Genomic DNA, 20,037 nt, shown 5'->3' with positions numbered 1-20,037 from the left:
CCTTGTTGCCTGTAATTGGCTAAACAAGTGTGGCAGTACTTTATGTTCAAGTCATTACTTTTCACTGGGCTATCTGAACTTTCTACTAGGAATTATCAACACTCACCAAGAGGAACATCTCAATCTTGCCAACTATTCATTTGGATTTCATGTCTGATGTCTAAAGGAAAAGATTCTCCTTGGATACAGAGAGTCTAAATTATACTCCCAGTTAAATGCCACCCATATCCTACCCCACTCCGTTCCCACAGTGATAAAAATCAGTGTTCCCAAATCTGAGTAGTTTAGAGGAATTTTAAGAATCAGGATACGGAAATGAACAAACCAAAAAACCTCAGCTCTCCTATGTCAAAAGAAAACCAAACTTTCACTTCAGGGTTTGGAGGAAGCGGTTTAGAAAGGCCACCACTGACAAAACGGTGCACTGTTAGTGGAGATGTAAATTTGTGCAGCCACTACAGAAAACAGTATAGAGATTCCTTTAAAAATTAAAAATAGAACTACCATATGATCCAGCAATTCCACTTCTGGGTACATACCCAAAGGAAATGAAATTACTATCTCAAAGAGATACTCCCACGTTCATTGTGGCATTATTTAGAATAGCCAAGACATGGAAACGATGTAAGTGTCCACTGATGGATAAATGGATAAAGAAAAGGTCATATATAATGGAATATTATTCAGCCATAGAAAAGAATGAAACCTTGCCATTGGCAACAGTGGACCTTGAGGGCGTTATGCTATGTGAAATAAGTCAGACACAGAAAGACAGATCCTGTATAATCTCACGTATATGTGGAATCTTAAAAAACCAAACTCATAGCAACAGAGATCAGATCTGTGGTTGCCAGAGGTGGCGGGTGAGAGGTGGAAGAACTGGGTGAAAGGGGTTAAAAGGTACAAACTTCCAATTATGACATAAATAAGTTCCGTGGTTGTTAAGTACAGCATGGTAACTGTAGTTAATTACACTGTGTTGTATATTTGAAAGTTGCTAAGAGAGTAGAGCTTAAAAGCTCTCATCACAAGGGCTTCCCTGGTGGCGCAGTGGTTGAGAGTCTGCCTGCCAATGCAGGGGACACGGGTTCGAGCCCTGGTCTGGGAGGATCCCACATGCCGCGGAGCAACTGGGCCCGTGAGCCACAACTCCTGAGTCTGCGTGTCTGGAGCCTGTGCTCCACAACAAGAGAGGCCGCGATAATGAGAGACCCACGTGCCGCGATGAAGAGTGGCCCCCACTTGCCGCAACTAGAGAAAGCCCTCGCACAGAAACGAAGACCCAACACAGCCATAAAAAAAAAAAAATCTCATCACAAGAAAAAGAAACTGTAAGTGAAGGGATAGATGTTAAGTAGACCTAATGCTGTGATCATTTTGCAATATATACATATATCAAATCATTATGTTGTACACCTTAAACATATACAGTGTTATATGTCACTTACATCTCAATAAAACTGGTGGGGCAGGTGGGTAGGAAAGGCCACCACTGTGTCCTCAGGACTCACTGGACACATCCTCTTGTGTCTGTCTCCAGGCGATGCCGGGGTGAGCAAGAAGGGCGGGAAGAAGAAGGGCTCCTCTTTCCAGACCGTGTCCGCTGTGTTCAGGGTTTGTTTTTTGGCAACTTCCACATTCGGTTGTATTTCTGCCCAGTGCAACGGCGTTTGCTAAGGTTAATGTGCTTCTTCTGGTTTGTGTCTCAGGAAAATTTAAACAAATTGATGGCCAATTTAAGGAGCACTCATCCTCACTTTGTGCGATGTCTGATTCCCAATGAGACCAAGACTCCTGGTGAGTAAGAATCCATCAGAACAGGACTCCCTGAAACGTATGCAAAATTCTGTGGGTGTGGGTGTGGGTGCACACGTGAGTATGTACATGTGTCTGTGTGCACGTGCATGTGTGTTTCCCTGAGGACAGGCTCATGATAGCCTTTATCACTTCTCAGTCTATGAAATAGGGCTGCCAGATTTGGCAAATTAAAACCATGAGATGCCTCATTAAATTCGAATTTCAGATGAGACAATGAAAAATTTCTTAGTATAAATATGACCCATGCAATATTTGGGATATACTTATACTAAAAAAAAAAAAAAAAGGATTTACTGTTTCTCTGAAATTCAAATTCAACTGGGCATCCTGGGCATATTTTATCTGGCATCCCTACTATGAAATTATATCCAAAATATTATGTACATATATAGGTACATTAAATCCATACCTTTCATAAAATTCTTAAAAACCTTTCCCCCCAAAGTGAAGAGCCACTATATTTGGCAAATAATCAGCTTAGGTGTTCCATAATAAAAACAGCATCAATAACAACTGTTTTCTGAGCCTAATGCAGTCCCATTATTATGTTATCTCTACTGTTTACAACACTTCACTGCAAGATAAGCATAATCATCTCCATTTTATAAATGAGAAAACTGAGAGTCAGAGACCAGGTATATAGACATAGAACACCATGTGGTACAGTAGAAGTTTAACCATCACCAATCCTGGATTCACAAATATGGCTGAGTTTCAGGGCCATTTGTCACAAAGGAAAGAACAAACCATCACACAGACTGTGGCTATGAGGCAGCTCTCTCACCAGCCAAGCTGTTGAATCCCAAAGGCTGGGCTTCTGGCATCAAGGTCCTGCTTCAGCAATGTTACAGGAGAGCAGAGGAATTAGATGATCAAGGAAAAGATCCCAGCTCCACCTATTACTGCCCAAGGGACCGCAGCTGAGTCCTTTAGCTTTCTGGTCTATAAAAGGAGGATTAAAATGGCATTTTCTTTATGCATTCACTTAGTTATTAATTCATTTATTTATTGAGTGAGCGCTCATAAAGTGTTGACTCATTTTGTAAATATTAACTCATTTAACCCGCCTTAGAGGGCTGTTGTGAGAATTAAATAAGCCAGTACACGTAAAGCATTTGAAATAGGTCCCATCACAAGAACAAAAAAATTGTAACTATGTATGTTGACGGAGGTTATCAGACTTATTGTGGTGATCATCTCAAAATATATACAAATATCGAATCAATATGTGTACACCTGAAACTAGTAAAATGTTATATGCCAATTACACCTCAGTTTTTTTTTCCACACACACACACTGTATTTTATTTTTACAAGAGATAAATAGACTGACACCAAGCATCGTACATGGATGACCACAACAAAAGCAACAATGATTACAATTACCAAACATGAAACACACTCATACTATGTCATAATATTGACATTCAGTCCAGTAATCGTCCACTGTAACAGCTCCTTTACTTTGCAGTGAAAATTGATTTGTATATTCTTTGCCTCTGAGTCCTTGTGGGATTTTTTTTTTTAATTCAGACAGAAAGTCACAAAAATTATACTCATCCTCATCAGTTCACTCAGTCCCATGTAATTAATTTTTTTTTTCATCTTGATCTTTTGTTAGCACTTTTATGAGTTCATCAGTTTTTCATTAGAGTTCTGAAAATGCTTATTCATTCAGTTCAGCTGTACAGTCAGTTACCAGAAACCTGTACTTGTCAGAGTCTTTTCCATGAATTTCTTGAAGATGAAACCCTTTTATAGGAACATATTTGCAAAAGCATCAGAGTACACCCAGAACTGTCTGTAAATGACAAAAGACTTAAAAATGACCACACGGGCTTCCCTGGTGGCGCAGTGGTTGAGAATCTGCCTGCCAATGAAGGGGACACGGGTTCGAGCCCTGGTCTGGGAAGATCCCACATGCCGCGGAGCAACTGGGCCCGTGAGCCACAACTACTGAGCCTGAGCGTCTGGAGCCTCTGCTCCGCAACAAGAGAGGCCGCGATAGTGAGAGGCCCGCGCACCGCGATGAAGAGTGCTCCCCCGCTCGCCGCAACTGGAGAAAGCCCTCACACAGAAACGAAGACCCAACACAGCCAAAAATAAACATAATAAATAAATAATAAATAAAAATTAAAAAAAAAAATGACCACAGTTAAAGATCTGATGAAAGTTCATAATAATGCAGTTGACAAGAAAATTAGTTATTTCTGAGATATACATTTTAAAGTAATAACTAGGATTATGACTTATAACATTATACCAGAACATATAAGATTTTTAGAAATTTCATGTAATGTCTGAAACATTTATATTAACATATTTCCATACAAATAACCCAATGAAAGTTTAGTATTAGTTGTTTTGTTTGTTTGTTTGTTTATACTGCAGGTTCTTATTAGGCATCAATTTTATACACATCAGTGTATACATGTCAATCCCAATCGCCCAATTCAGCACACCACCATCCCCACCCCACTGCAGTTTTCCCCCCTTGGTGTCCATATGTCCGTTCTCTACATCTATGTCTCAACTTCTGCCCTGCAAACCGGCTCATCTGTACCATTTTTCTAGGTTCCACATACATGCGTTAATATATGATATTTGTTTTTCTCTTTCTGACTTACTTCACTCTGTATGACAGTCTCTAGATCCATCCACGTCTCAACCAATGACCCAATTTCTTTCCTTTTTATGGCTGAGTAATATTCCATTGTATATATGTACCACAACTTCTTTATCCATTCGTCTGTTGATGGGCATTTAGGTTGCTTCCATGACCTGGCTATTGTAAATAGTGTTGCAGTGAACATTCGGGTGCATGTGTCTTTTTGAATTACGGTTTTCTCTGGGTATATGCCCAGTAGTGGGATTGCTGGGTCATATGGTAATTCTATTTTTAGTTTTTTAAGGAACCTCCATACTATCCTCCATAGTGGCTGTATCAATTTACATTCCCACCAACAGTGCAAGAGGGTTCCCTTTTCTCCACACCCTCTCCAGCATTTGTTGTTTGTAGATTTTCTGATGATGCCCATTCTAACAGGAGTGAGGTGATACCTCATTGTAGTTTTGATTTGCATTTCTCTAATAATTAGTGATGTTGAGCATCTTTTCATGTGCTTCGTGGCCGTCTGTATGTCTTCCTTGGAGAAATGTCTATTTAGGTCTTCTACCCATTTTTGGATTGGGGTGTTTGTTTCTTTAATATTGAGCTGAATGAGCTGTTTATATATTTTGGAGATTAATCCTTTGTCCGTTGATTCGTTTGCAAATATTTTCTCCCATTCTGAGGGTTGTCTTTTCGTCTTGTTTATGGTTTCCTTTGCTGTGCAAAAGCTTTGAAGTTTCATTAGGTCCCATTTGTTTATTTTTGTTTTTATTTCCATTACTCTAGGAGGTGGATCAAAAAAGATCTTGCTGTGATTTATGTCAAAGAGAGTTCTTCCTATATTTTCCTCTAAGAGTTTTATAGTGTCCATTCTCAAATTTAGGTCTCGAATCCATTTGGAGTTTATTTTTGTGTATGGTGTTAGGGAGTATTCTAATTTCATTCTTTTACATGTAGCTGTCCAGTTTTCCCAGCACCACTTATTGAAGAGACTGTCTTTTCTCCATTGTATATCTTTGCCTCCTTTGTCATAGATTAGTTGACCATAGGTGCGTGGGTTTATCTCTGGGCTTTCTATCTTGTTCCATTGATCTATGTTTCTGTTTTTGTGGCAGAACCATATTGTCTTGATTACTGTAGCTTTGTAGTATAGTCTGAAGTCACGGAGTCTGATTCCTCCAGCTCCGTTTTTTTCCCTCAAGACTGCTATGGCTATTACAGGTATGTGACATTCCCCATCTGAACCCCCATCACAGGTGAGTGACAGCCCCCAGCTCTCTCCCCATCTCAAGTATATGACAACCCCCAGCTGCCTGCGCATCACAGGTGCCCGACAGCCCCGAACTCTCTCCCCATCACAGGTATATGATAGCCCCCAGCTGTCTCCGCATTACAGGTATGTGACAGCCAGCAGCTGTCTGTGCAGCACAGGAATGTGACAGCCACCAGTAGTTTCGGCATCAAAGGTATGTGACAGCCCCCAGCTCTCTCCCCATCAAAGGTGTTTGACGGTCCCCATCTGTCTCCCCATCAGAGGTGTGTGACAGCCGCCAGCTCTCTCCCCATGACAGGTGAGTGACAGCCCCCAGCTCTCTACTCATCACAGGTGGGTGAGGCCCCCAGCTCTCTCCCAATCACAGGTGAGTGACAGTCCCCAACTCTCTCCCCATCACAGGTATGTGAGAGCCCCCAGTTGTCTCCACATCACAGGCATGTGACAGCCACCAGTAGTCTCCACATCAAAGGTATGTGACAGCCCCCAGCCCTCTCCCCATCAGAGGTGCTTGACTGTCCCCATCTCTCTACCCATCACAGTTAAGTGACAGCCCCCAGCTCACTACCCATCACAGGTGTGTGAGAGACCCCAGCTCTCTCCCCAACACAGGTAAGTGACAGCCCCCAGCTCTCTACACATCACAGGTGTGTGAAGCCCCCAGCTCTCTCCCCATCACAGGTGAGTGAGAGCCCCCAACTCTGTCCCCATAACAGGTATGTGACAGCCCCCAGTTCTCCCCCCATCACAGATGTGTGACAGCCCCGAGCTCTCTACCCATCACAGGTGAGTGACAGCCCGCAGCTCTCTACCCTTCACAGGTGTGTGAAGCACCCAGCAATCTTCCCATCTCAGTTATGTGACAGCTCCCAGCTGTCTCCGCATTACAGATGCCTGACAGCCCCCAACTCTCTAACCATCACATGTATGTGACAGCCCCCAGCTGTCTCGCTATCACAGGTATGTGATAGCCACAAGCTATCTGCGCATCCCAGGTATGTGACAGCTGCCAGCTCTCACCCCATCACAGGTGTTTGACAGTCCCCATCTCTCTCCCCGTCACAGGTGTGTGAAAGCTCCCAGCTCTCTCCCCATCACAGGTGAGTGACAGCCCCCAGCTGTCTCCCCATCACAGGAATGTGACAGCCCACACGTGTCTCAGCATCACAGGTGCCTGACAGCCCCCAACTCTCTCCCCATCACAGCTATGTGACAGCCCCGAGCTGTCTCCACATCACAGGTATGTTACATCCACCAGCTCTCTCCGCATCACAGGTATGTAAGAGACCCCAGCTGTCTCCACATCACAGGTATGTGTGAGCACCCAGCTCTCTCCCCATCACAGGTGATTGACAGCCCCCATCTCTCTCCCGATCACAGGTGTGTGACAGCCCCCAGCTGTCTCCACATCACAGGTATGTGACCACCACTAGCTGTCTACGCATCACACGTATGTGTGAGCCCCAGCTCTCTCCCAATCACAGGTGTTTGACAGACCCCATCTCTCTCCCCATCACAGGTGTGTGACAGCCCCCAGCTCTCTCCCCATCACAGGTGAATGACAGCCCCCAGCTCTTTCCCCATTACAGGTGTGCGACAGCCCCCAGCTCTCTCCCGGTCACAGGTATGTCACAGCCCCCAGCAGTCTCCACATCAGAGGTGCCTGACAGCCCCCAACTTTCTCCCCATCACAGGTATGTGTCAGCACCCAGCTGTCTCCACATCACAGGTATGTGAAAGCCCCCTGGTCTATCCCCATCGCAGGTGTTTGACAGTCCCCATCTCTTTCCCCATCACAGGTGTGTGACAGCACCGAGCTCTCTCCCCATTACAGGAGAGTGACAGCCTACAGCTCTCTCCCCATCACAGGTATGTGACAGCCCCCATGTGTCTCCGCATCACCGGTATGTGTGAGCCGCCAGCTCTCTCCTCATCACAAGTATTTGACAGACCCCTGCTGTCTCAGCATTAGAGGTATGTGACAGCCACCAGCTGTCTCCACATCACAGGTATGTGACAGCCCCCAGCTCTCTCCCCATCAGAGGTGTTTGACAGTCCCCATCACTCTCCCCATCACAGGTGTGTGAAGACCCCAGCTCTCTCCTCATCTCAAGTATGTGACAACCCCCAGCTGTCTCCCCATCACAGGTATGTTACAGACACCACCTGTATCCACATCACAGGTATGTGACAGCCACCAGTTCTCTGCCCATCACAGGTGATTGACAGCCCCCATCTTTCTCCCCATTAAAAGTGAGTGACAGCCCCCAGCTCTATCCCCATCATAGGTGGGTGACGTCCCCCAGCTGTCTCCCCATCACAGGTATGTGACAGGTCCCAGCTCTCTCCGCATCTCAGGTGCCTGACAGCCACCAACTCTGACCCCATTATGGCTATGTCACAGACCCCAGCTGTCTGCACATAACAGGTATGTGACAGACACCTGCTGTCTCCGCATCACAGGTATGTGACAGCCCCCAGCACTCTCCCCATCACAGGTGTTTGACAGTCCCCATTTCTCTCCCCATCACAGGTGTGAGACAGCCCCCAGCTCTCTCCCCATCACAGGTGAGTGACAGCCCCCAACTCTCTCCCCATCACAGGTATGTTACAGCCCCCAGCTATCTCCACATCACAGGTATGCAACAGCCACCAGCTCTCTCCCCATCACAGCTGTGTGACAGCCCACAGCTGTCTCCCCATCAAAGGTGCCCGACAGCCCCCAACTCTCTCCCCATCACAGGTATATGATAGGCCTCAGCTGTCTCCACATCACAGGTATGTGACAGACCCCAGCTGTCTCCCCATTATAGGTGTGTGACAGCCCCCAGCAGTCTCCACATCACAGGTATGTGACAACCCCAAACTCTCTCCCCATCACAGGTGTGTGACCGTCCCCAGGTGTCTCCATATCACAGGTGCGTGACAGTGCCCAGCTCTCTCCCCTTCACAGGTGGATGACAGACCCCAGCTCTCTCCCCATCACAGGTATGTGACAGCCCCCTGGTGTCTCCGCATCACAAGTGCTTGACAGCCCCCAACTCGCTCCCCATTACAGGTATGTGACAGCCACCAGCTTTCTCCGCATCACAGGTGAGTGACAGCCCCCATCTCTCTCCCCATCACAGGTATGTGACAACCCCAAAATCTCTCCACATCACTTTTGTGTGATAACCAACAGCACTCTCCCCATCACAGGTATGTGACAGCACCCAGCTCTCTCCCCATCACAGGTGTTTGAGAGTCCCCATCTATCTCCCCATCACACGTATGTGAGAGCCCCGAGCTCTCTCCCCATTACAGGTGAGAGACAGCCCCCAGCTGTCTCCCCATCACAGGTATGTGACAGCCCCCATCTCTCTCCCCATCACAGGTGATTGACAGCCCCCATCTCTCTTCCCATTACAGGTGAGTAACAACCCCCAGCGCTCTCCCCATCACAGGTATGTGACAACCCCCAGCTGTCTCCGCCACACAGGTGCGTGAGAGCCCCTAACTCTCTCCCCATCACAGGTATAAGACAGGTCCCAGCTGTCTCCACATCACAGGTATATGACAGCCCCCAGCTCTCTCTCCATTATAGGTGACAGCACCCAGCTGTCTCCACATGAGAGCTATGTGACAACCCCAAGCTCTATCCCCATCACAGGTGTGTGACCTTCCCCAGCTCTCTCCATATCACAAGTGCGTGACACCGCCCAGCTCTCTTCCCTTCACAGGTGGGTGACAGTACCCAGCTCTCTCCCCATCCCAGGTGAGTGAGAGCCACCATCTCTCTCCCCATTATAGGTGAGGGACCGCCCCCAGCTTTCTCCCCATCACAGGTGAGTGGCAGCCTCCAGCTCTCACCCCATCACAGGTGTGTGACAGCCCCCAGCTCTCTCCACATCACAGGTATCTAACAGCCCACAGCGGTCTCCGCATCACAGAAGCCTGACAGCCCCCAACTCTCTCCCCATCACAGGTATGTGACAGCCCCCACTGTCTCCACACCACAGGTATGTGACAACCACTAGCTCTCTTCCCATCACAGGTGTTTCACATACCCCATCTCTCTCCCCATCACAGGTGTGTGACAGCCCCCAGCTCTCTTCCTATCACAAGTGAGTGACAGCCACCTGCTTTCTCTCGATCACAGGTATGTGTCAGCCCCCAGCTGTCTCCTCGTCACAAGTGCCTGACAGCCCCCAACTTTCTCCCCATCATAGGTATGTGTCAGCCCCCAACTGTCTCCAATTCACAGGTATCTGGAAGACACCAGCTGTCTCCGCATCTCAGGTATGTGACAGCACCCAGGTCTCTCCCCATCACAGGTATTTGACATTCCCCTCTCTCTCCCCATCACAGCTGTGAGATAGCCACCAGCTCTCTTGCAATCACAGGTGAGTGACAGTCCCCAGCTCTGTCCCAATCACAGGTGAGTGACAGCCACCAGCACTCTCCCTATCACAGGTATGTGACAGCCTCCAGCTTTCTCCACATCACAGGTATGTGACAACCCCAGCACTCTCGCCATCACAGGTGTTTGACAGTTCCCAAATCTCTGCCCATCACAGGTGTGTGACACCCCCAGCTCTGTCCCCTTCACAGGTGTTTAACAGTCCCCATCTCTCTCCCAACCCCAGGTGTGTGACAGCCCCCAGCTGTCTCCGCAACACAGGTGTGTGACAGCCCCCAACTCTCTCCCCATCACAGGTATATGACAGGCCCCAGCTGTATCTACATCACAGGTATGTGACAGCCCACAGCTGTCTCCCCATTATAGGTGACAGCCCCCAGCTGTCTACACATAACTGTTATGTGACAACCCCAAGCTCTCTCCCCATCACCAGTGTGTAACCTTCCCCAGCTGTCTCCATATCACAGGTGCGTGACAACGCCCACCTCTCTTCCCTTCACAGGTGGGTGACAGAACCCAGCTCTCTCCCCATCACAGGTGAGTGGCAGCCTCCAGCTCTCTCTCCACCACAGGTATGTGACAGACCCCAGGTGTAGCAGCGACACAGGTATGTGACAGTCCCCATCTCTCTCCCCGTCACAGGTGTGTGACACACTCCAGCTCTCTCCACATCACAGGTGAGTGACAGCCCCCAGCTCTCTCCCCATCACAGATATCTGACAGCCCCCCTCTCTCTCCGCATCACAGGAGCCTGACAGCCCCTAACTCTCTCCTCATCACAGGTAAGTGACAGCCCCCATTGTCAACACATCACAGGTGTGTGACAACCATTAGCTCTTTTCGCATCACAGGTGTTTGACAGTTCCCATCTCTCTCACCATCAGAGGTGTGTGACTGCCGCGAGCTCTGTCCCCATCACAGGTGAGTGACAGCCCCCAGATCTGTCCCATCACAGGTATGGGACAGACCCCAGCTGTCTCCCCGTCACAGGTGCCTGACAGCCCCCAACTCTCTCCCCATCACAGGTAGGTGTCAGCCCCCAACTGTCTCCACATCACAGGTATCTGAAAGACACCAGCTGTCTCCTCATCACAGGTATGTGACAGTCCCAAGGTCTCTTCCCATCACAGGTGTTTGACATTCCCCATCTCTCTCCCCATCACAGGTATGTGACAACCCCAATATCTCTCCACATCACTTTTGTGTGATAACCAACAGCACTCTCCCCATCACAGGTATGTGACAGCACCCAGCTCTCTCCCCATCACAGGTGTTTGAGAGTCCCCATCTATCTCCCCATCACACGTATGTGAGAGCCCCCAGCCCTCTCCCCATTACAGGTGAGTGACAGACCCCAGGTCTCTCCCCATCAGAGGTATTTGACAGCACCCAGCTGTCACATCACATTTGCCTGACAGCACCCAACTCTCTCCCCATCACAGGTGTGTGACCGTCCCCAGCTGTCTCCATATCAAAGGTGCGTGACAGTCCCAATTCTCTCCCGATCACAGGTGTGTGACAGCACCCAGCTCTCTTCCTATCACAAGTGACTGACAGCCACCTGCTTTCTCCCCATCACAGGTATGTGCCAGCCCCCAACTGTCTCCAATTCACAGCTATCTGGAAGACACCAGCTGTCTCCGCATCACAGGTATGTGACAACCACTATCTCTTTTCGCATCACAGGTGTTTGACAGTTCCCATATCTCTCACCATCAGAGGTGTGTGACAGCCCCCAGCTCTCTCCCCATCACAGGTGAGTGACAGCCCCCAGCTCTCTCCACATCACAGGTGATTGACAACCCCCAGCTCTCTCCCATCACAGGTATGTGACAGCCCCCAGCTGTCTCCGCATCACAGGTGCCTGGCAGCCCCCAACTCTCTCCCCATCACAGGTATGTGACAGCCTCCAGCTTTCTCCACATCACAGGTATGTGACAGCCCCAGCACTCTCGCCATCACAGGTGTTTGACAGTTCCCAAATCTCTGCCCATCACACGTGTGTGACAGCCCCCAGCTCTGTCCCCTTCACAGGTGTTTAACAGTCCCCATCTCTCTCACCATCACAGGTGTGTGACAGCCCCCAGGTGTCTCCGCATCACAGGTGCGTGACAGCCCCCAACTCTCTCCCCATCACAGGTATATGACAGGCCCTAGCTGTCTCCACATCACAGGTAGGTGACAGCCCACAGCTGTCTCCCCATTATAGACGACAGCCCCCAGCTGTCTACACATAACGGTTATTTGACAACCCCAAGCTCTCTCCCCATCATCGGTGTGTAACCTTCCCCAGCTATCTCCATACGACAGGTGCGTGACAACGCCCACCTCTCTTCCCTTCACAGGTGGGTGACAGAACCCAGGTCTCTCCCCATCACAGGTGAGTGGCAGCCTCCAGCTCTCTCCCCACCACTGGTATGTGACAGACCCCAGCTGTAGCAGCGACACAGGTATGTGACAGTCCTCTTCTCTATCCCCATCACAGGTGTGTGACAGCCCCCAGCTCTCTACACATCACAGGTGAGTGACAGCCCCCAGCTCTCTCCCCATCACAGATACCTGACAACCCCCCGCTCTCTCCGCATCACAGGAGCCTGACAGACCTTAACTCTCTCCCCATCACAGGTATGTGACAGCCCCCATTGTCTCCTCATCACAGGTATGTGACAACCACTAGCCCTTTTCACATCACAGGTGTTTGACAGTTCCCATCTCTCTCACCATCAGAGGTGTGAGACAGCCCCGAGCTCTCTCCCCATCACAGGTGAGTGATAGCCCCCAGCTCTCTCCCATCACAGGTATGTGACAGCCCCCAGCTGTCTCCTCGTCACAGGTGACTGACGGACCCCACCTTTCTCTTCATCACAGGTAGGTGTCAGCCCCCAACAGTCTCCACATCACAGTTATCTGAAAGACACATGCTGTCTCCTCATAGAAGGTATGTGACAGTCCCCAGGTCTCTCCCCATCACAGGTGTTTGACATTCCCCATCTCTTTCCCCACCACAGGTGTGTGACAGCCCGCAGCTTTCTCCCCATGACAAGGGAGTGACAGCCCTCAGCTCTCTCCCCATCATAGGTATGTGACAGCCACCAGCTGTCTCTGCATCACAGCTGCCTGACAACCCCCAACTCTCTCCCCATCACAGGTATGGTACAGCCCCCAGCTATCTCCATACCACAGATATGAAACAGCCACCAGCTCTCTCTGCATCACAGGTTTGTGACAGACCCCAGCTCTCTCCCCATCATAGGTGTTTAACAGTCCCCAGCTCTCTCCCCATCACAGCTGTGTGACAGCCCCCAACGCTCTCTGCATCACAGGAGAGTGACAGCCCCCAGCTGTCTCCCCATCACAGGTATATGATAGGCCTCAGCTGTCTCCACATCACAGGTATGTGACAGACCCCAGCTGTCTCCCCATTATAGGTGTGTGACAGCCCCCAGCAGTCTCCACATCACAGGTATGTGACAACCCCAAACTCTCTCCCCATCACAGGTGTGTGACCGTCCCCAGGTGTCTCCATATCACAGGTGCGTGACAGTGCCCAGCTCTCTCCCCTTCACAGGTGGATGACAGACCCCAGCTCTCTCCCCATCACAGGTATGTGACAGCCCCCTGGTGTCTCCGCATCACAAGTGCTTGACAGCCCCCAACTCGCTCCCCATTACAGGTATGTGACAGCCACCAGCTTTCTCCGCATCACAGGTGAGTGATAGCCCCCATCTCTCTCCCCATCACAGGTATGTGACAACCCCAAAATCTCTCCACATCACTTTTGTGTGATAACCAACAGCACTCTCCCCATCACAGGTATGTGACAGCACCCAGCTCTCTCCCCATCACAGGTGTTTGAGAGTCCCCATCTATCTCCCCATCACACGTATGTGAGAGCCCCGAGCTCTCTCCCCATTACAGGTGAGAGACAGCCCCCAGCTGTCTCCCCATCACAGGTATGTGACAGCCCCCATCTCTCTCCCCATCACAGGTGATTGACAGCCCCCATCTCTCTTCCCATTACAGGTGAGTAACAACCCCCAGCGCTCTCCCCATCACAGGTATGTGACAACCCCCAGCTGTCTCCGCCACACAGGTGCGTGAGAGCCCCTAACTCTCTCCCCATCACAGGTATAAGACAGGTCCCAGCTGTCTCCACATCACAGGTATATGACAGCCCCCAGCTCTCTCTCCATTATAGGTGACAGCACCCAGCTGTCTCCACATGAGAGCTATGTGACAACCCCAAGCTCTATCCCCATCACAGGTGTGTGACCTTCCCCAGCTCTCTCCATATCACAAGTGCGTGACACCGCCCAGCTCTCTTCCCTTCACAGGTGGGTGACAGTACCCAGCTCTCTCCCCATCCCAGGTGAGTGAGAGCCACCATCTCTCTCCCCATTATAGGTGAGGGACCGCCCCCAGCTTTCTCCCCATCACAGGTGAGTGGCAGCCTCCAGCTCTCACCCCATCACAGGTGTGTGACAGCCCCCAGCTCTCTCCACATCACAGGTATCTAACAGCCCACAGCGGTCTCCGCATCACAGAAGCCTGACAGCCCCCAACTCTCTCCCCATCACAGGTATGTGACAGCCCCCACTGTCTCCACACCACAGGTATGTGACAACCACTAGCTCTCTTCCCATCACAGGTGTTTCACATACCCCATCTCTCTCCCCATCACAGGTGTGTGACAGCCCCCAGCTCTCTTCCTATCACAAGTGAGTGACAGCCACCTGCTTTCTCTCGATCACAGGTATGTGTCAGCCCCCAGCTGTCTCCTCGTCACAAGTGCCTGACAGCCCCCAACTTTCTCCCCATCATAGGTATGTGTCAGCCCCCAACTGTCTCCAATTCACAGGTATCTGGAAGACACCAGCTGTCTCCGCATCTCAGGTATGTGACAGCACCCAGGTCTCTCCCCATCACAGGTATTTGACATTCCCCTCTCTCTCCCCATCACAGCTGTGAGATAGCCACCAGCTCTCTTGCAATCACAGGTGAGTGACAGTCCCCAGCTCTGTCCCAATCACAGGTGAGTGACAGCCACCAGCACTCTCCCTATCACAGGTATGTGACAGCCTCCAGCTTTCTCCACATCACAGGTGAGTGACAGCCCCCATCTCTCTCCCCATCACAGGTGTTTGACAGTTCCCAAATCTCTGCCCATCACAGGTGTGTGACACCCCCAGCTCTGTCCCCTTCACAGGTGTTTAACAGTCCCCATCTCTCTCCCAACCCCAGGTGTGTGACAGCCCCCAGCTGTCTCCGCAACACAGGTGTGTGACAGCCCCCAACTCTCTCCCCATCACAGGTATATGACAGGCCCCAGCTGTATCTACATCACAGGTATGTGACAGCCCACAGCTGTCTCCCCATTATAGGTGACAGCCCCCAGCTGTCTACACATAACTGTTATGTGACAACCCCAAGCTCTCTCCCCATCACCAGTGTGTAACCTTCCCCAGCTGTCTCCATATCACAGGTGCGTGACAACGCCCACCTCTCTTCCCTTCACAGGTGGGTGACAGAACCCAGCTCTCTCCCCATCACAGGTGAGTGGCAGCCTCCAGCTCTCTCTCCACCACAGGTATGTGACAGACCCCAGGTGTAGCAGCGACACAGGTATGTGACAGTCCCCATCTCTCTCCCCGTCACAGGTGTGTGACACACTCCAGCTCTCTCCACATCACAGGTGAGTGACAGCCCCCAGCTCTCTCCCCATCACAGATATCTGACAGCCCCCCTCTCTCTCCGCATCACAGGAGCCTGACAGCCCCTAACTCTCTCCTCATCACAGGTAAGTGACAGCCCCCATTGTCAACACATCACAGGTGTGTGACAACCATTAGCTCTTTTCGCATCACAGGTGTTTGACAGTTCCCATCTCTCTCACCATCAGAGGTGTGCGACTGCCGCGAGCTCTGTCCCCATCACAGGTGAGTGACAGCCCCCAGATCTGTCCCATCACAGGTATGGGACAGACCCCAGCTGTCTCCCCGTCACAGGTGCCTGACAGCCCCCAACTCTCTCCCCATCACAGGTAGGTGTCAGCCCCCAACTGTCTCCACATCACAGGTATCTGAAAGACACCAGCTGTCTCCTCATCACAGGTATGTGACAGTCCCAAGGTCTCTTCCCATCACAGGTGTTTGACATTCCCCATCTCTCTCCCCATCACAGGTATGTGACAACCCCAATATCTCTCCACATCACTTTTGTGTGATAACCAACAGCACTCTCCCCATCACAGGTATGTGACAGCACCCAGCTCTCTCCCCATCACAGGTGTTTGAGAGTCCCCATATATCTCCCCATCACACGTATGTGAGAGCCCCCAGCCCTCTCCCCATTACAGGTGAGTGACAGACCCCAGGTCTCTCCCCATCAGAGGTATTTGACAGCACCCAGCTGTCACATCACATTTGCCTGACAGCACCCAACTCTCTCCCCATCACAGGTGAGTGGCAGCCCCCAGCTCTCTCCACATCACAGGTGATTGACAACCCCCAGCTCTCTCCCATCACAGGTATGTGACAGCCCCCAGCTGTCTCCGCATCACAGGTGCCTGGCAGCCCCCAACTCTCTCCCCATCACAGGTATGTGACAGCCTCCAGCTTTCTCCACATCACAGGTATGTGACAGCCCCAGCACTCTCGCCATCACAGGTGTTTGACAGTTCCCAAATCTCTGCCCATCACACGTGTGTGACAGCCCCCAGCTCTGTCCCCTTCACAGGTGTTTAACAGTCCCCATCTCTCTCACCATCACAGGTGTGTGACAGCCCCCAGGTGTCTCCGCATCACAGGTGCGTGACAGCCCCCAACTCTCTCCCCATCACAGGTATATGACAGGCCCTAGCTGTCTCCACATCACAGGTAGGTGACAGCCCACAGCTGTCTCCCCATTATAGACGACAGCCCCCAGCTGTCTACACATAACGGTTATGTGACAACCCCAAGCTCTCTCCCCATCATCGGTGTGTAACCTTCCCCAGCTGTCTCCATACGACAGGTGCGTGACAACGCCCACCTCTCTTCCCTTCACAGGTGGGTGACAGAACCCAGGTCTCTCCCCATCACAGGTGAGTGGCAGCCTCCAGCTCTCTCCCCACCACTGGTATGTGACAGACCCCAGCTGTAGCAGCGACACAGGTATGTGACAGTCCTCTTCTCTATCCCCATCACAGGTGTGTGACAGCCCCCAGCTCTCTACACATCACAGGTGAGTGACAGCCCCCAGCTCTCTCCCCATCACAGATACCTGACAACCCCCGCTCTCTCCGCATCACAGGAGCCTGACAGACCTTAACTCTCTCCCCATCACAGGTATGTGACAGCCCCCATTGTCTCCTCATCACAGGTATGTGACAACCACTAGCCCTTTTCACATCACAGGTGTTTGACAGTTCCCATCTCTCTCACCATCAGAGGTGTGAGACAGCCCCGAGCTCTCTCCCCATCACAGGTGAGTGATAGCCCCCAGCTCTCTCCCATCACAGGTATGTGACAGCCCCCAGCTGTCTCCTCGTCACAGGTGACTGACGGACCCCACCTTTCTCTTCATCACAGGTAGGTGTCAGCCCCCAACAGTCTCCACATCACAGTTATCTGAAAGACACATGCTGTCTCCTCATAGAAGGTATGTGACAGTCCCCAGGTCTCTCCCCATCACAGGTGTTTGACATTCCCCATCTCTTTCCCCACCACAGGTGTGTGACAGCCCCCAGCTTTCTCCCCATGACAAGGGAGTGACAGCCCTCAGCTCTCTCCCCATCATAGGTATGTGACAGCCACCAGCTGTCTCTGCATCACAGCTGCCTGACAACCCCCAACTCTCTCCCCATCACAGGTATGGTACAGCCCCCAGCTATCTCCATACCACAGATATGAAACAGCCACCAGCTCTCTCTGCATCACAGGTTTGTGACAGACCCCAGCTCTCTCCCCATCATAGGTGTTTAACAGTCCCCAGCTCTCTCCCCATCACAGCTGTGTGACAGCCCCCAACGCTCTCCGCATCACAGGAGAGTGACAGCCCCCAGCTGTCTCCCCATCACAGGTGCCCGACAGCCCCCAACTCTCTCCCCGTCACAGGTATATGATAGGCCCCAGGTGTCTCCACATCACAGGTATGTGACAGACCCCAGCTGTCTCCCCATTATAAATATGTGACAGCTCCCAGCAGTCTCCACATCACAGGTATGTGAAAACCCCAAACTCTCTCCCCATCACAGGTGTGTGACCATCCCCAGGTGTCTCCATATCACAGGTGCGTGACAGTGCCCAGCTCTCTCCCCTTCACAGGTGGATGAGAGACCAAAGCTCTCTCCCCATCACAGGTATGTGACAGCCCCCTGGTGTGTCCACATCACAAGTGCTTGACAGCCCCCAACTCGCTCCCCATCACAGGTATGTGACAGCCACCAGCTTTGTCCGCATCACAGGAGAGTGACACCCCCAGCACCCTACCCAATCACATGTATGTGACAGCCCCCAGCTCTCTCCCCATCACAGATGATTGACAGGCCCCATCTCTCTCCCCATCACAGGTATGTGACAACCCCAATATCTCTCCGCATCACATTTGTGTGATAACCAACAGCACTCTCCCCATCAAAGGTATGTGACAGCTCCCAGCTCTCTCCCCATCACAGGTGTTTGAGAATACCCATCTATCTCCACATCACATGTATGTGAGAGCCCCCAGCTCTCTCGCCATTACAGGTGAGTGACAGCCACCAGCTCTCTCCCCATCAGAGGTATTTGACAGCCCCCAGCTGTCACCACATCACAGGTGCCTGACAGCCACTAACTCTCTCCCCATCACAGGTATGTGACAGCCCCCATTGTCTCCACATTACAGGTATGTGACAACCACTAGCACTTTTCGCATCACAGGTGTTTGAAAATTCCCATCTCTCTCACCATTAGAGGTGTGTGACACTCCCCAGCTCTCTCCCAATCACAGGAGAATGACAGCCACCAGCACTCTCCCCATCACAGGTATGTGACAGCCCCCAGCTCTCTCCGCATCACAGGTGGCTGTCAGCCCCCAACTCTCTCCCCATCACAGGTATGTGACAGCCTCCAGCTTTCTCCACATCACAGGTATGTGACAGCCCCAGCACTCTCGACATCACAGGTGTTTGACAGTTCCCAAATCTCTGCACATCACAGGTGTGTGACAGCCCCCAGCTCTGTACCCTTCACAGGAGTTTAACATTCCCCATCTCTCTCACCATCACAGGTGTGTGACAGCCCCCAGCTCTCTCCGCATCACAAGTGTGTGACAGCCCCCAACTCCCTCCCCATCTCAGGTATATGACAGGCCCCAGCTGTCTCCACATCACAGGTGTGTGACCGCCCCCAGCTCTCTCCCCATCACAGGTGTGTGACAGCCCCCAGCTCTCTCCGCAACACAGGTTTGTAAAACTACCCAGCTCTCTCCCCATCACAGGTATTAAACAGCCCCCATCTCTCTTCCCATCACAGGTGAGTGACAGCCCACAGCTATCTCCCCATCACAGGTGTGTGACAGCCCCCATCTCTGGCCCGATCACAGGTGAGTCACAGCCCCCAGCTCTCTCCCCATCACAGGTGAGTGACAGCCCCTAGCTCTCTCCCCATCACTGGTATGTGACAGCCCCCAGGTGTCTCCGCATCACAGGTGTGTGACAGCCCCCAGCTCTCTCTCCATCACAGGTATGTGACAGCCCCCAGCTCTCTCCATATCATAGGTGTTTGACAGTCCCCATCTCTCTCCGCCTCACAGGTGCGTGACAGCCCCCAACTGTCTCCCCATTATAGGTATGTGATAGACCCCAGCTGTCTCCATATCACAGGTGCGTGACAACGCCCAACTCTCTCCCCTTCACAGGTGAGAGACAGCCCCCATCTCTCTCCCCATCACAGGTATCTGACAGCACCCAGCTGTCTC

General features: G+C 51.2%; 2 long non-coding RNA genes across 3 annotated transcripts in view; one reads left to right on the top strand and one right to left on the bottom strand.

The window, feature by feature from the left end:
* LOC309642227 overlaps window positions 1-20,037 on the bottom strand; it is a 159,741-nt gene that overhangs the window by 59,344 nt on the left and 80,360 nt on the right. The window lies entirely within an intron of this gene.
* On the top strand, window positions 1,033-2,237 carry LOC309642236. The gene is made up of 3 exons (XR_014253068.1): window positions 1,033-1,331; window positions 1,541-1,614; window positions 1,710-2,237. It is a non-coding gene; the product is annotated as an uncharacterized lncRNA (long non-coding RNA).

The sequence above is a fragment of the Balaenoptera physalus genome (genome assembly GCF_965194825.1).
Source record: "Balaenoptera physalus genome assembly, chromosome: 14".
In the NCBI taxonomy this organism is placed as follows: Eukaryota; Metazoa; Chordata; class Mammalia; order Artiodactyla; family Balaenopteridae; genus Balaenoptera; species Balaenoptera physalus.
Note: the sequence above shows the minus strand (reverse complement) of the source record. Positions and strands in the feature narration are given on the sequence as shown.